The sequence below is a fragment of the Triturus cristatus genome, chromosome 3_1, assembly GCF_964204655.1.
Source record: "Triturus cristatus chromosome 3_1, aTriCri1.1, whole genome shotgun sequence".
Classification (NCBI taxonomy): domain Eukaryota; kingdom Metazoa; phylum Chordata; class Amphibia; order Caudata; family Salamandridae; genus Triturus; species Triturus cristatus.
The window spans coordinates 80451133-80467550 of NC_140583.1; positions in this window are offsets into that span (position 1 = coordinate 80451133).

Sequence of the window (16418 nt, forward strand, 5' to 3'; positions counted from 1 at the left end):
ACTGGTTTGGTTGGCCCTGGGGCGGACCAAACAGTCAGCACCCACAACATTGGGCAAGCCATTCCTCCCCGACCCGACCACCTGCCTGCCACCCACCAAACCCTTCTTCTGCTTTCTCGCAGTGCGAGAAGCAGAAACATAAAATGGTACTTATACCATTTTATGTTTCTGCTTCTTGCACTGCGAGAAAGCAGTGAGGCAACGCTTCTCTGCACACGTGGAGGAGCCCCCACTTCTTTCTGCACATAAACATACATTTTGGACACTATAAAATAGTTGATCACACTGCAGAGGCTCCACCCAGTAAAAGTGTTTTATATGCCCAAAGTAGTGGGTACAAGCTCAAAATCAGGGATTGGAATGGTGTTTTGCTAGTGCTCAATTCAGCACTTTGCCACAGCGTCCATGGGTAGAGTGCTGATAGTCCACTTCATCGTCACTCAAGTTACCACAAACTACATTGGTGGAAATAAGACAAATGCAGTCACATTTTTCTCCTCTTTCCTCCTGAAACTACTGGACCTTCCCACTACTACCTCTCTCAGTATCCAACGAGCCCATAGACTTGGTCCTCGCTCCTCCTCCTCAACCAAACCGCGAGGGGTCATCATCCTCTTCCTCGAGTTTACTGATCTCCTTCTAGTCCTCTCTACAGCTCGAGCGAAGCGCCAGGTGTCCTGGATGGGTCAGAGAGTTTTACTCTCTCAGGATGTTTCTAATGTTACTGCTGCCAGAAGAAAAGAATTCTTATCTCTTCGTGCTCCTCTGCGCTCTATGGGAGCCAGATATGGCCTCTTTCACCCCTGTACCTTCAAGGTTACTCATCAAAATAACACCTGGACTTTCCAAGATCCGGCTGAACTTAAGAATTTTATTCACATTCAGACCAATGCTGGGATGGACACATCCAATCCCTCTACTGGTTGATTATTTATCTGTTTGGTTTTTTCTCCTTACAGGTTTTTGTTGAAAGTTTTTCCCTCATTGGTTTGATTCTTTTTCCGCTTGATGTGATTATATAATGATTGTTGTTTGGGTTTTCTGTTTTACATATAATGTCTGCTTTTGTACTGTTTACTTCACTATGATCTCTGTATAACACGTTTCTTTTTCCCTCCCTTAGATTTTTATTCGATAAACCCTCTTGTATCCCTCTTCATATCATATGATTCGTCTTCCTCATATTCTGTCCTGGTGCGGTGTGTTGCTCTCCGGCTTAGGAGGCTGTTCTTGTCGAATCCTCCCATACCCCGTCGTCATTTTGTCATCTCCCTCCCCCCTTCAGGTATGTGTTCCTCAGTCATCCGTTTTGGATATGTACTGTCTCTTCTTCTATTTTTCTTTTCCCCCCTTTTTCCTCTCTTTCCTTTTTCCTTGATTTCTCTTACTGTTTCTCCTGACTTTCTTTTGTCTAGCTCTTTTCTTTCATTCACTTGTTGTTCCCCTCTATGGCGTTCTTGGTTTTATGCCTTTTCTCTGTTCTTTACACATTTTATTGTTATTTAATTCAAAGTTATCTCATGGAATGTGAAAGGTTTTGTTAGCCCTATTAAACGACAGAGAGTGCTTTCCCATCTAGCCTCTTATACCCCTGACTTAGTTCTTTTACAAGAGACTCACCTTTCTGAGGCGGAGTCTCTTAAATTAAAGAGAGGCTGGGTGGGAACAGCGCGCACGGACCGGTGACGCTGCTCGGGTAGGATGCAAGTTGACTTCCACCAAGGGAACCGGCACTAGAATTGAGTGTCCGCAGCAACCGGTACCGACTTGGCCCGGATCATTAGAGACATGGGTTACATTTAGCTTTGATTATACCAGAGGTACCCTCACACTTTTTTAGGGTGCTGTAAGGGTGGTCACTCCTCACTTCCTGTGTTTGGTGTCCACCACCAAAAAATGTGTGTAGGTAGAACTACTGGTTAGGTCCTGATGAATTGCCATCTACTTGATTAAATAGGCATGAAACATGTTGACCACATAAATTAGCGTATAAAAACACAACATTGTGTGTACATACGCGCAAGTTTTCACATTTTTTAACTAGGGGAAGAACCATGTACATTAAAATAGTTTTGATTGGATTTGTTCCCCCGTTTTAAATCACTTCACATACCCACCCATTCACCTACACCAAGACCTTCACTTACATCTCACCTAACGGCCTTTGGAAAAAGATCTCCGATAAGTAGGCCCCATCACGGGCGCCTGATCGGGCATTGCAGCGCCGGCCCGAGTAGGAGCAGGGCCCGATGATGAAGCAAGACACCTTCTTGTCAGGTGTGTGAGGGCTCTATTCCAACAATAGGAGATAACTCTCCTGTCGTTCACTGGTATCCTTTTTCACAGTTAGAATGGTGTCCTTATATTTTTTGCCTCTGTAGTTAGGAACTGCATACTTTGTTGTTTATACTTAAGTACTGGGGTACGTATGCTGGACCTTAATATAACAAAACCCTAGATTCCTAATCCCCTTGTCTTTGAATACAACGGTTTTATTTTCTCCTGCATCCAATAAAAAGAATGGTGTGGCCATTTTGTGTCACAAGAAGCTCAAATGTAAAGTTCTCTCTCAAGAAAAGGATACCGAGGGTCGTTGGGTCTTAGTTAAGTTGTTAATCAATTCTGTATCCTTGACTGTTTTTAATGTATATGGCCCCACCCATCCTAATTGTAATTTTTGGCCTCTGATAACTTCTAAGTGTTTTCAATTTAGTGATTCCCTGTTCATTTTGGGGGGGGGATTGTAATCAAATTGTTGACCCGTTCCTTGATCGCAAATCCTCCGCCCGCTTTATCCCCCACAAATCACATACACAATTCCTTGACACTATCTCTAAATCTCACCTTCTTGATTCATGGAGACTGTCCCACCCTGACTCTCTGGACTATTCCTTCTTTTCACCTCCTCATGCCTCTTTCTCTCGGATTGACTACATCTTCCTTTCTCAATCTCTTTCTCAAAATCTTCTTTCCTCATCTATAGAGCCGATAGTTATCTCAGACCATGCTCCCATTGTCACAGTTCTTGAAACCCTCCCGCTGGCGTTTCAATAACTCTCTTCTCCTAGATCCCCTCTTTTCCTCCTCTTTTCTTTCCTTTGCTATGGAATTTTTTCTTCTCAATTCTGATCCCTCTTTACCCCCTCACGTTATTTGGGACTCTTTTAAGGCTAGCGCTCGCGGTTTTGTGATTGATTTTGTCTCAAAGAAAAAGAAGTCTTACCTTAAGAAACAGAAAGACCTTCTCTACCATATCAAATCCCTGGAGCATACATTCTACACCTCTTCTACTAAAACGGTTGTGCCAGACCTTATACGCGCCAAATTTGATTTTAACAAAATTACCACGGATAATGCTTCCTCAATGTTACTTCGCAGCAGCGCCCGCTATTACGGAGGTCGCAACAAGTCTGGTAAACTATTGGCCAGCTACCTTAAGTCTCGCAGGGATCGCAATCTGATTGACTCGATATATTCCACTGATAATCTCCTCTTGCATAAGGAGCAGGATATACTTGCCCAATTTCAACAGTTTTACCAATCTCTTTATACTCCTGAGTCCCCCCCTTCGGCTGCCCTTATTCAATCCTACTTCGACAAAATCCCTACCCCCTCTACTTCTCATCTTAACTTCCCTGATCTTGAACTCGACCTTTCTATCACCGAACTAGACAGCGCCTTAACTTCTCTCACCAAAGGTAAATCTCCGGGTCCGGACGGTTTCTCTGTGGAATTCTACCTACATTTCTCAGATCTCCTTCTTCCTAAACTTCTTTCCCTCTTCCAATCTTTCTTTACCTCTGGCACAGCTGCTGGTACCTTTCACGAGGCTACGATCTGCCTAATTCCTAAAGAGGGTCGCGATCCCCAGTTTTGTAAAAATTATCGCCCAATATCCCTTGTTAATGTAGACTATAAATTATTTGCTAAACTCCTTGCCCGACGCTTAGATCCTCTCCTCCCTCATCTCATTGGTAAAGAACAATGTGGATTCGTAAAGGGTAGACTCACTTCGGATAACTCCCGCCTTTTCCTTAATGTTCTCAATAAGGTACCTTCTCTCAACATTTCTCTAGCTGCCATCTCGGTTGATGCTGAGAAGGCTTTTGATAGAGTAGATTGGTCCTTTCTGTTTGCCTCCCTGCGTTGGCATGGTTTTGGTCCTCATTTTATTTCTCTGGTTTCTTTGCTTTATTCCTCCCCTAAAGCGTCTGTTTTAGTTAATGGCCTTCTATCCACTTATTTTCCTTTGCGGCGTGGCGTCCGTCAGGGCTGCCCTTTGTCCCCTCTACTCTTTGTCCTTGCTTTAGAGCCATTTCTTATGTCTATTAGAAACAACATTTCTATTTCTGGCTTCCCTTACGACAAGACCCATTTGAAACTCTCTGCATATGCGGATGACATTCTTTTGTTTATTTCTGACCCAGACCAATCCATCCCGGCCTTACTACTTGAATTTAACTCCTTTTCCCAAGTTTCTGGTTACAAGATTAACTCTGATAAAACTGAGATTCTTCCTCTCACTAAATTCTGTCTCCCTCATCAGTTTTCGTCCACTGGTTTTGCATGGAATTCATCTAAAATTAAGTATCTTGGAATTTTGTTCTCTAACTCCATTTCTTCATCTATTCGACTCAACATGTCTGCTGTATTATCCCGTATTGATAAGTTGTTCTCTTCTTGGAATCCTCTCTTTCTCTCATGGTGGGGTCGGCTGGATTCGATCAAAATGATGATATCTCCCATTCTTATATACATCCTTTCCATGCTCCCCATTCATATCCCTGATATCTATTTTAAACGCATTGACTCTTGTCTCTCTAAGTTTCTCTGGAATCATAAAAAATCGAGAGTTGCTCTAGCTGCTCTTCGTAAACCGAAATCTAATGGCGGAGTCAACTTTCCAGATTTCCGTCTCTACCATAAATCTTTCTCTCTCCGTCAGGCTTCTAATTGGCTTGCTCTTGCGCCCTCTCCTCTTGCTCCTCTTTGGCTCTCTATTGAACGCTCACTCCTCTCTCCTTTCTCCCTATCTGAAATTGCACATTTCTCTGCTAAGAACTTAACCACTCCTCTACCCCTGTTCAAACACACTTCTTCTCTTCTACATGCTCTGGTCCGTCCTGACCTGGTCTCTCGTGAATCCTTTTTGGCTTCCCCTATCTGGTACAATTCGCCTATTCTCCTTAATAACCGTCCTATTTGTTGGACTGCGTGGAGATCAAGGGGTCTGATATGGGTTAACCAACTTTTCGATGGCTTTCTCCCATGTTCTTTTCCTCGATTCCGACTTTTGTTTCACTGCCCCCAGTCCTTTTTCCGCAGATTCACTGTCCTCATGGCCATCATTCTTGATGTCTACTATTCACTCCCCTTATCGTCCTCTTCCGTATCCCATTCCCCACTTCTTCAGATCCTGTCTACTCTTCCTAAAGCCTCTCTTATCTATAAATTCTTCTCCTCCCCCAATCCGACCCGCCCGAAATCTAAATTGGAACTTGCTTGGGAACTTGATTTGGGCTGTGACTGGTCTATAGCTGTTTGGGACAAAATCTGGGCCAGGTCCTTAAAAATTTCCCGTTCCGCCTCACTAACTCAATCTATGTTCTTTCTATATCACAGGCTTTATCTCTCTCCTGTTTCTATTTCTCGCTTTTCTCCTGATAAGGACTCTACCTGCTGGACCTGTTCTGCCCCTAATGCTGATCTTTTTCATCTACTTTTTCTGTGCCCTTCTGTTCTCGCACTTTGGGATCAGGTGTGGTCTTATGTCTCTCGTCTATTCTCTATCTCTATTCCATACTCTATCCCTCTTCTCTTTTCAGGTAGTATCTCTGATACTCTTGATATTCCCTCCCACTCCTCTGGTCTATTAGATCTTATGTTGGCTCTGGCTTTCCAACATATTTCTTCTAATTGGAAGGACCTTTCTAAGCTCTCTATACAATGTTGGTGGAATTCTCTTTGTCAACATCACAGGCTTGATGTTCGTTTTGCTGCTGCCTCCACTCCTACCCTCAATAGGGATTTATTCTGGTTGCCTCTCACAGCATATCTTGACCGCATGGCTCTGAAATCAAAATCTATCTCTCCTTTATCCTCTGAGAATTTCAAACCCCCATAAGTGACTCTTTCCCTTTTGTAACTTTTACATTTACACTTCTCTTTCCTGCCTTTCAACTACTCCCTACCCTTGGTTTGTTTGCTCTTTTTATTCTACCTTGTTTCTCTCTGATTTCTTTATCTATCCTTCTCCTAACGCCTCATATTTACCTTTCTCTTTCTTCTTTCCCTTCCTTCCCTTTTTCCTTCTTTTTCTTCTCTTTCCCCCCTTTTCCCCTGATTGCCTTTAAAATTTTACAAAATGCTTTTTAATTTTTCCCTCTGGTTTCTTATATTTAACTCATGATGATCCTTTATTTTTTCTCTTTTTGATTCTGTATGACAATGTTCTTCCTATGATCTGTATTTTGTTGTTCATTATACGTTTTCTTCAATAAAGCATTTCAAACATAAAAAATTCAAATTCAAAATGACATGCATTGTGATCCTCCTGGAATGGATTGGATGTGTTTGTCTCGAATTTATTGAAGAAGCTTTTGAGTGTGGTAAGGGAATTACTTCAAATTCATTGCAAATTACCTACAGAGGTGAAGATTTGAAGTAAAAAATATGCAAGTGTTGAATATTGGCTCTTTCTGAAGAGTCACCTCATATTTTCTGCCTTCAGACGCTGAACCAATTCTGCACACTTTACTCCTGCTAACCAGTGGTAAGGTGCTTATGCTCCCCCTTTTAAACATATTAGAACTGGCATACCCCTAATTGGAACACTTAATTTACTTGTAAGTCCCTAGTGAATGTTATGCCATGAACTCAGTGGCTGTAAATTAAATGCTTCTAGTGGGTTGGAGCACTCATTGTGCCACCCACTAAAGTAGCACAGTACAACATGTCTTTAGGCCCTGCATTGTAGTCTTCATGTGCAGTTTTAATACCACAATTTCACCCTCACAAAAAAAACTTTTGCCAGGCCTAAACCTTCCTTTTTAATATGTATAAGTCACCCTTGAGTTTAGCCCTAAATTTGCAAGGTGTCGGGTGAATGGTAGTTAGAAAGATGGACATGTAAATTTATTGTTTTATATGTCCTAGTAGCATAAATCCTCCAAAGTTGCTTTTCACTGTGGCACTCTTTTATAGGCTAATACTGGCTTATACTATTACATTTAACAAGGGCTAAGTGCAGTTTGGGAGTAACTAGAAAAATGGTTCAAGGACGTATTTTATTAGTAATTTAGAAATCCAACATAATCGTCAAGTCGAATTTTATCTTACTATTTTAGAAATTACATTTTTAGAAAGTTATCGTTTTCCTGCCTAAAACTAAAACGCTTCCCTACCAGTGTCCGCCTGTCACCTGAATACTGATGGCTCCCTTGTAGTACATGTATGGATCCCAGACAGTGGACAAAGGGCTCTGGGTATGGGGGGTGAACTCCACCCTTGACAGTATGGTCTAGGGGCTCTGCCCAGCCGCTTCCTGAGCTTCTAAGGATGCCACCTTGTCATTGCCAGATAAAGTTCACATCTTTGTCTCTTTAGTCAGGTTGGCACCAAACTCAAAGGGAGGGAAGGAACTGAACAGTAGTCTGTTTAAGAAAAAGAACAAAGGACTGCCCTCCACTCACAGACTGGCATGGGGTAGAAATGTGGCAGCCCCTGGGCCTCTCATTAGCACACTCCTGAAACGACTGCCCTGCTGTCTGAATCCGGAAGGAAGACTGAACTGCTTGCCTTGAACCCAGAACCCCAGACGTGACTGCAAGGTTCAGCTGACTGACTTCCTTCTTGAGCTACAGGTACACAAGAAGCTTCCAGAGGCCCTCTCCGTGCACCTACCCAGCTGACTAGCACCAACTGAATCTGCCCCTGCCCTTGCTGCCGACCTCTGTTGGAGTGAATCCTACCCTCTAAGATAGTAATGACAGGTCGTGGACCCACAGCTGATGTTAGAGTGTACTCATTCTGCGAGATCTACCAACTTTCTTCCTGGAAAATTCACAGAGACTGGGATCACCATCAAAGCCACAGCAATGCTGAATTCCCAGACGGTCACACCTTGCTAGCTTGCCCTGCTAAAGGAGATCTGACTTCCATGGAAGGTTCCAAACGTAGAAAGCTTTATTGGGACCATTGCCACACAGCATCCAATCAATGTTGAGGCATTCCTTGGCATAGACTTTAGGCTTTGCTCACTCTCATCGTGCCCTGCTTTGATATTACCTTGCAGCTTTCCAAGCCGACTGCTCATCGCTGATTTCTTTTCCTCATAAATGTTTCTGTGTCAGTTGGTAAACTTTCCACTGGGCGAACCTGGTACCTGTATCCGATTAGTGCTACATCATGGCTGGTCTTAACTATTTACTTTGACCTGACCTAGCGCAACCAAACAAGCGCACTTTGGTGCTTTATTGCGCTATTTATATTCAAACATTTTAAAAATCACATATCCGGTTCTACTCATTGGATTTGTGTTATTTTGATGTCATTTTTATTTATTAAAACGTTCTCTTTTTTCTTTGGTATTTTTCTTGTTTTAGTTAAGCCAGACTTCTTTATGCCAAGCTACCAGAGGATTAAGCACAATTGTATTGAGTGAGTCTATGGGTTCACCCTGATACTAATTGTGATTACTTTTTCAGGTGGGATCTCACTCCCGTTGAACTAATACTCCAATTTCTTACAGTCAGTATTTACTTAGAATCATTTTATAGAAAGTTCTATTATGTGGAAATGCACATTACAACCTTATGATGAGAAATTAATGTGGTCCACGTCTTACCTATTGCAGCCCAGATAATGCGCAAATGCATGTCACCAGGCCAGACATAGGGGCCGATTACGATCCTGGAAAAACCCGGTACAAACCGTGGGTCGGAGCTTTTTCTCCGTCCGACTCGTACCGGGTTGTAAAACTTTACAAACATGCAATTACGATTCGTACGGAAACACCATTCCCGTACGATTCGGAAAAAAGACCAACCGACAGAAAAATACATACAAATGTGATCCGGGACACCGCGGACGTGACGTCCGGACGGAGTTAGGCATGTTTTTACATACCAGCAATTATGATCCGCCCCCGTATGTACGGAGCGTACCCCCGTACCCCCCAGCCCCCCGTATGTACGGAGCGTACTCCCCACCCCCCGTATGTACGGAGCATACCCCCGTACCCCCCAGCCCCCCGTGTGTCCGCACCGTACATGCAAGGGCTGGGGGGTACGGGGGTATGCTCCGTACATACGGGGGGCTGGGGGGTACGCTCCGTACATACGGGGGGCTGGGGGGTACGGGGGTATGCTCCGTACATACGGGGGGCTGGGGGGTACGCTCCGTACATACGGGGGTACGCCGCGAACATACGGGGGCGGGGGGGGTACGGCGCATACCAGGCACTTGTTTGGACATCTCCATGGTTGCTATGGGAGTTCGCTCCGGACAGTCTTTTTTCCATACAGTTGTACAATCGGACGGATGGGACGGATCGTAATTGCGCATTGGGACTTCAGTTTTCCCATTTGTACGTAAAAATGTCCGGGAACGTGTCGGAGACTTTTCCCGACCCGAGGACGTGTGGGGGAATTTTCCCAATGCGATTTGTATGGACTTTTTCCCATACGAATCGTACTTGGCAGTTTGTACGGCGCTTTTACCATTTGTACGGAAAAAAGTCCAGATTCAATTCGGTTGGGGAAATTTTTTCCAGGATCCTAATCGGCACCATAACGTCCACATTTCCTTTATGAATCAGAAAAACAATTAATGAATGAAGTCACAGGGTTCAATGTGAAACATCTTAGATTAATTATTGTTTAAAGGACCCATTTTACTATTTATAATGTTGCTACTTTGGCAATGAAAAAAACTTCGAAATTGATTGTTCGGTTTAACACACTTTAAAAACTTGTGTTTACCTTAGGGCTTATTACAACAATACATGACTTGAGTGCAATTCTCAGAAAATCATTTTTATTGAAAAAAATGTAACCATGTAGTAAGTTTGAACTAATTGCTTTGAATATTATAGAGGAGAAGGCACACATAAACATTCTGCACATATTGAGTTTATGACACTGTGAAAACAAAAGAAAGAGGCAGATTTGTCTCCACAGATTCTCATGTATAATTATCACAGCCATTAAAATTGACACTCTTCGTTTTGTTCTTATTTTTCAAAAGGCTTTCACTGTGTTCATTATTCTCACTCAGAAGTACTTGAGTGCTTACCCTAAAGAGTTAGTTAGATTGACCTTATTCTAATATAATTATACTTATACTAATATGTTCAGTTTTGTAGACTCATTTGGATTCATTAGGAAGCTGTAAATAATCAACCATTTAAATGCTAAGCTTACCTAAAGGTTCCACATAGGTAGGATCATTATTATTATTATTATTATAAATATTATTATTATTTTTATTTATTTTTATTATTATTATTATTATTAAGGGATTTGTAGAGCACAACTGGTAGTCGATGAGTGCCCTGGCACTGACAGTAGATCCGAACCCCAGCCAATATGTGATTCTAGAAAGCAGACCCAAAGAGCCAAGTTTTGAGGGAATGATGAAAGGCCTAGATGTCCTCTATAGCATGACGCTGTTGCGAGAGAGCATTCAACTCCTTTGCACCCCACTTTTTCTTTCTGAATTCAGGAATAAGCAGGGAATTGGAGGATAGGAGCGATCTGGAAGGATTGTAGGGAATAAGTCTATTGGACACAATACTGAGTGCCAGTGTGGGTGAAAAGCCTTGTGTGTCAGAACCATCCCTTTAAACCTTGCATGGTCCTTTATAGACAGCCAGTGTAGTTCTTTCAGATAAAGTTGTATGTGGACTCTCCTGGAAAGTCACAGCAGAAGCCTAGCAGTGGTGTTCTGGACCAGCTGTAGTCTCTTCAAGAGGTAGTTTTCCTAACTGGCCAGTGGAATTCCAAAGAGCAGGATTTCTATTTTGCTGGTGTCACATTGGAAGCAGCTATTGTGCATCCATCAGATTGCTGCAGACAGGCAAGCCTTGAAATCGCTCTGTACCTTGGGGATGTTTTTATTCAGGGTGAGGAGTAATTGTTTATCATCAGCATATGATACAATTTATACTTCATTTGATTCAATCAAAGTCGCCAGTGGGGTCATATACACTTTGAATAAAGTGGGGCTCAGGTCAAACCTCTATTCGACCCCAAAACCCAAGCTTTTTGGCAAATGGAGACATCCAAACAGATAGGGATGTATCTGCTAAAAAAGAGTAGAACCAAGTCACTGCGGACCCGCAGACGTCTATGGCACCCAGACGATGTAGAAGTGTACTGTGCGATACTTTGTCAAACGCTGCTGATAGATCGAGGAGAATCAGTGCCACCTGATTACCTAGAATCACCACTGGCTTAATCGTATCAGTCACCTCAAACAAGGTTGTCTCAGTGATGAAGCCCGGGCAACTGAGAAGGGCAGAGTAACTTGTTCTGCTCTAGGTAGGAAGATAGTTGTTTATTGATGAGCTACTCAAGTAACTTAGCGAAGGCTTGCATAGCTTCCGATAGATATTAAAAATACAGTGTCTTTAATAGCCAGATAATAGTGATACCATAAGATTGTAAGTAGGGTATTTCCATAAAGACAGACATTCTTCACCAAAAAGTCCAGAGGAGGACAAGATATGTGATCGAGGAAAGTCTGACCAGGGTTATAATTGAAATATTATTACCCAAAGTGCCCTATTCTATTCCTGGTTAAAACCGTGTGTTAGTGTGAACACGGAATAGCAACCCCAGCATATTGGACACAATATAGAAGCCAAAATATTGAAAAATAAATATCGACAGGTAAGTATTTCTACAATGTCTATACCTAACTCCATATATATATATATGTACCTAGGTGGTACATAAATTTTCAAGGTACGTAGATGTGAAGTTTTGAATAGTAAATGTATGCAATTACCTTGTGACATTTTGTCCCTCAATCAATCAAACAGCATTTGAAAGTGCAACACTGTCACCCTAGGGGGCACTGTGTCTCCCAGTCTGACAGCAAGGAGGCTGTACAGGACTGGAGGGGAAGGTCATTTCAGGTCTTGGCAGCGATGTAGGAGAAAGAGCAGCCACCGACAGATGCATGGTGTGTGTGTGAGGGTGAGTGAAGAGGAGCGCAGGTGTCTTGCGGGTTAGTAGAAGTTCAGTCAGTGGTTGATGTAGGCAGCTCCTAGGTAGTGAAGCGCTTTCTAGGCATGCATGAGGATCTTGAACTGTCATCTCTTCTAGATGGGTAGTCAGTGGAGGTCTTTCAGGTCAGGGGTGATGTTTGTTCATTTGGGGAGGTCCAGGATGAGTCTGGCTGCAGCATTCTGTATATAGCCTGGAAAATTTTGAGGTGCTGGGTGGAAATGCTGGCGTAGAGGGCGTTGCCATAGTTGAGGTGGCTGGTGACATGGGCCTTAGTGACAGTCTTTCTGGTGTTGGTTGAGATCCATCTGAAGATTCTGAGGAGCATGCAAAGTGTGTGGAAACAGTAGGAGCCAACTGCGTTGACTAGTTGCTTCATGGTCAGTTGGCTGTTGAGGATGATGTTGAGGTTGCATGCATGGTTGGTCAGTGTGGGTGTAAGTCTGAGCTCTGCAGGCCAGCAGCTGTGGTCCCATGTAGAGGAGTTATTACCGAAGAACAGTACTTCAGTTTTGTCGGAGTTGAGTTGGAGGCAGTTGTCTCTCATCCATTTGGCTACACTGGCCATGAAGTTGCAGAAGTTGGTTTTGACTTTCAATGTGTCCTCGGTGAGCCAGTTGGGTGCCATCTGCGCAGGATAATATGTTGAGTCCTTGGGATCTGATTACTTTTAAGAGCTGGCTCATGTAGATGTTAAACAAGGTGAAACTGAGGGATGATCCTATGTGGTATGCCACATATGTTGGCTTTGGTTGCGGAGGTGAAGGGAGGTAGTCAGATGCTCTGTGTGCATCCTGTAAAGAAGGAGGCAATCAACTTGAGGGTGTGTTGCTGTATGCCTATGTTTTAGAGTGTGTTGACGAGGGTTCTGCAAGTTTCTCTGCAGTCAAGGAGTGTTCTGATTAAGCCTGGCCGGTGAACTCCGCTCCGCTTGCGGAGTTTGTGGAGTTTTCTGCACTCCACGCTACGCAGAACTCACGGAGTTCCTCGCTCGCGTTCATCAACATCATGTTGGCGAGGAAAATCCACCTCCCGGCGAGATTTGTCCTCGTTCACGATCGTCAACAACAAGTTGGTGAGCGCGAGCGTGGAAAATAAACCTCCCGGTGAGATTTCTCAAAGCGGGGGGTCAGGTTTCTCATTGCGAGTGGTCGCGTATGCACTCGACCGTTCACGTTGGGAAACTGCCCGTATGCGTTGGGAAAGCAGCCGCTTGAGTAAAAATCTACTCGAGCGGCAGAAAGGAAAGCAGCACCTGCTTGCGCTGTGCATGGTTTCGATCGCGATAATTGCACAGTGCGGACAAGCATCCGGCACTGAATATCACTGCGAACAGCATATTTCTATCACACTCCGCTGCTTGAGGAGCTCCGCGTAGCATGTCAGAGGTTTTTTTTTGTTACGTCACTGAGTTTCGCCGTGCGCAACTCCGCGAACACCACCCAGGGTTAGTTCTGATGTCATCTGTGGCAGCAATCAGTGCGGTCTTGGTGATGAGGTTGTCATAGAATCCTGATTGTGAGTAGGTAGTTTTGTTACAGGAATTCGGTGAGCTGCTGGTTGACGGCTTTCTCGCGTACCTTTGACGGGTAGGGGAGCTGGGTGATCGGACAATTATTTTTTAGATCACTGGGGTTGGTGGAGGCTTTCTTAAGAAGGGGTCTGATGTCTGCATGTTTCCATCTGTGTGGGAAGGTTGCTGTGCAGATGGAGGTGTTGAGGATGCTAGAGAAATGCGTGTTGATTGTGTTTATTGTGTGGTTGTAGAGGTGGTTGGGGCAGGGGTAAGTGGGCAACGGAGTGGATGAAGACATGATGGAAGAGGTGGTCAGGGCAGTGAGCAGAGACCATGTGGTAATGGTTTGGCTTGAGGTCAGTGGTGTTGAGGGTGGTGGGATGGAGGTTGAAATTGTTGTAGATGTTGGTGATCTTGGTGTGGATGTAGTCTGAGAGGGTGTCGCAGAGTTCCTGGGGGAGTGGATGATGTTCTCTATGGATGTCGGTTTGGAGAATTCTTTGACTATTATGTAGAGTTCCTTTGTGTAGTTGGCTACGGAATCGATGTGGATGGTATTAGTGGCTTTCTTGGCTTCCTTGATGTTCCGGTGATTGTGGCTGAGGGCTGTTTTGTGAGCTCCTCTGTTGGTGAGGTTCTTAGTAGCCTGCTATTGTTTTTCCAGTTGGTAGCAGTTGCCCATTGTGGTCCTGAGTTCTGGGGTGTACCAGTTGGCATGCTTGGAGGGTCCTTTGATGGATTGTGGGAAGGAGGAGGCCCAGTTGTTGTTTCGACATCTGGGGTCCAGGTCTGCTTTGGTGGTGTACCGTCATGTGGTGGGAGGGCCAGGGGTCCTTAAGCTGGGTGTTGTGCGGCCAGCGGTGGGTTGGTGGCGTGCCTGCTGCACACTTCAACTGCTTGCCAATATGGCTGCCTCGATTAGTTGTCCTGATGGTTGGGCCTAGTAGTCCTGTGTTGGGCAAGGAGCTGGAATGGATAGCACGGAAATAGGGGCAGCCAGTAGAGCAGGCACAGGGAGAGCGGAAGCACAGGGATAGGGACAGCAAGAAGCGTGGGGGCATGGGGAGCAGTGTCTCAGGGACAGAGACAGCAGGCAGTGCAGGGGCTAGTGGTGCGGCGGCACAGGGGGAGCAGCTACCAGGGACAGAAAGTAGAGCTGGGACAAGAGGAGCAGTGGTGCAGGGGCATGAGGAGCAGCAGTGCATGGACATGAGCATGGAGAGTGGCAGCACAGGAACAGGGTCAGCGGGCAGTTCAGGGACAGGAAGAGTGATAGCGCAGCGACAGGGATAGCGGTCAGCACAGTGGCAGGGGAGTGGTGGCACCGGGGCAGGGGAGTGGCAATGCAGGAACAGCAGGCGGCACAGGCATAGAGGGAGCAGGTGTGCACAGACAGGGCAGGGGTACAACAGGGCAGGGGGAGCAGCAGTGCAGGGACAGGGACAGCAAGCAGCGCAGGTGTGGGGGGCAGGCCCAGTGCCTTAAGCTTGGGTCAGGTCAAAGAGATGTGCACTAGCCCAGTCTCCTCTGGGCTCTGACAGGCGTGTACGAGCACCACCCGAGCACGTCCCACAATGTGGGAGTCACCATCTGGATATAAGGCTGGGGGCAGGAACCAAAAAACTGTCAGGAACCAGTCCAGGCTCTCCTCTCAACTGCAGAGGCTGCTGGGAGGTGTAGTTTCCAGGCTGGAGGATCAGAAAATGTTCCGCGATACGGGAGTCAGTATCTGGCTATAAGGCTGGGGGTGCGGGAACCAAAAAACTGGGAGGAACTGGTGTGGGCTCTGGTGGGTGTTGGTTTAAGGCTGGATGGTCAGGACGTGTTGATATTCTGTCATTGATATTATTGTTCCATGATATTCTGGGGGTCGATATTCAGTAGTACAATCCTGTGTTTTTATCCTAGGTTGAAGCCGTTCAGGAGACTCTTGGCTTATTCCTTCTATGTATCAGTGTGTGCATCAGGTGACTGAGTGAGGTTAGAAGTGCAGCCCTTGGGTTTGAACTATGTCAGGTGACACAGTCTGACAGACAAGTAACCCTATGCCATCACAACAGAATGTCCAGTCGAGTTACAGCTAGTTCTCTAATTGAGAGCCTCAACCCTTTGAGTTTATAGCTGGCTGAAGAAGGATAATAAAGCACATTGTCCTGTCAGGTCTGAAAGAGGATTCTGATAAAGAACAGCCCAGAGTTTAGCTTGTATAAAGCCTTACTTGGGACTCATCTCACACCTAAAGTGAAAGAGGGCCCTATCCCTCGTAATCTGACTTGCCACGAGTGACCAAATACTTTGAGCTTTAAACCACAGTTAGTGAGAAGTGGACCCTAGAAACAATAGGCTTTAGTGAATTTACAGAAGTGGGTGCTGTTGGAGATTTACAATCTGCAACAGTACCAAGTTAGGATTGAGGCGAGAAAGTTTAGTCTAATACTACTTTTGGGAAGCATTTGTCAACTCTCTTTGTTGAGATACATCTTCTGAATCACACCTCGAAAAAGTGAAACCCGGGTACATAGGAATTTAAAAACTTGTTTTTTTCAGGGCATTCCTGGCTGATTGGTATTGAGGCAGCAGACTGGGTTTTTCACCTCTGACATGGAGAAAGAATTCTTAGCGTTTGGACACTCGGTTGGAGTAACCAAGCGCACTAAAAACTGCAAATCTAA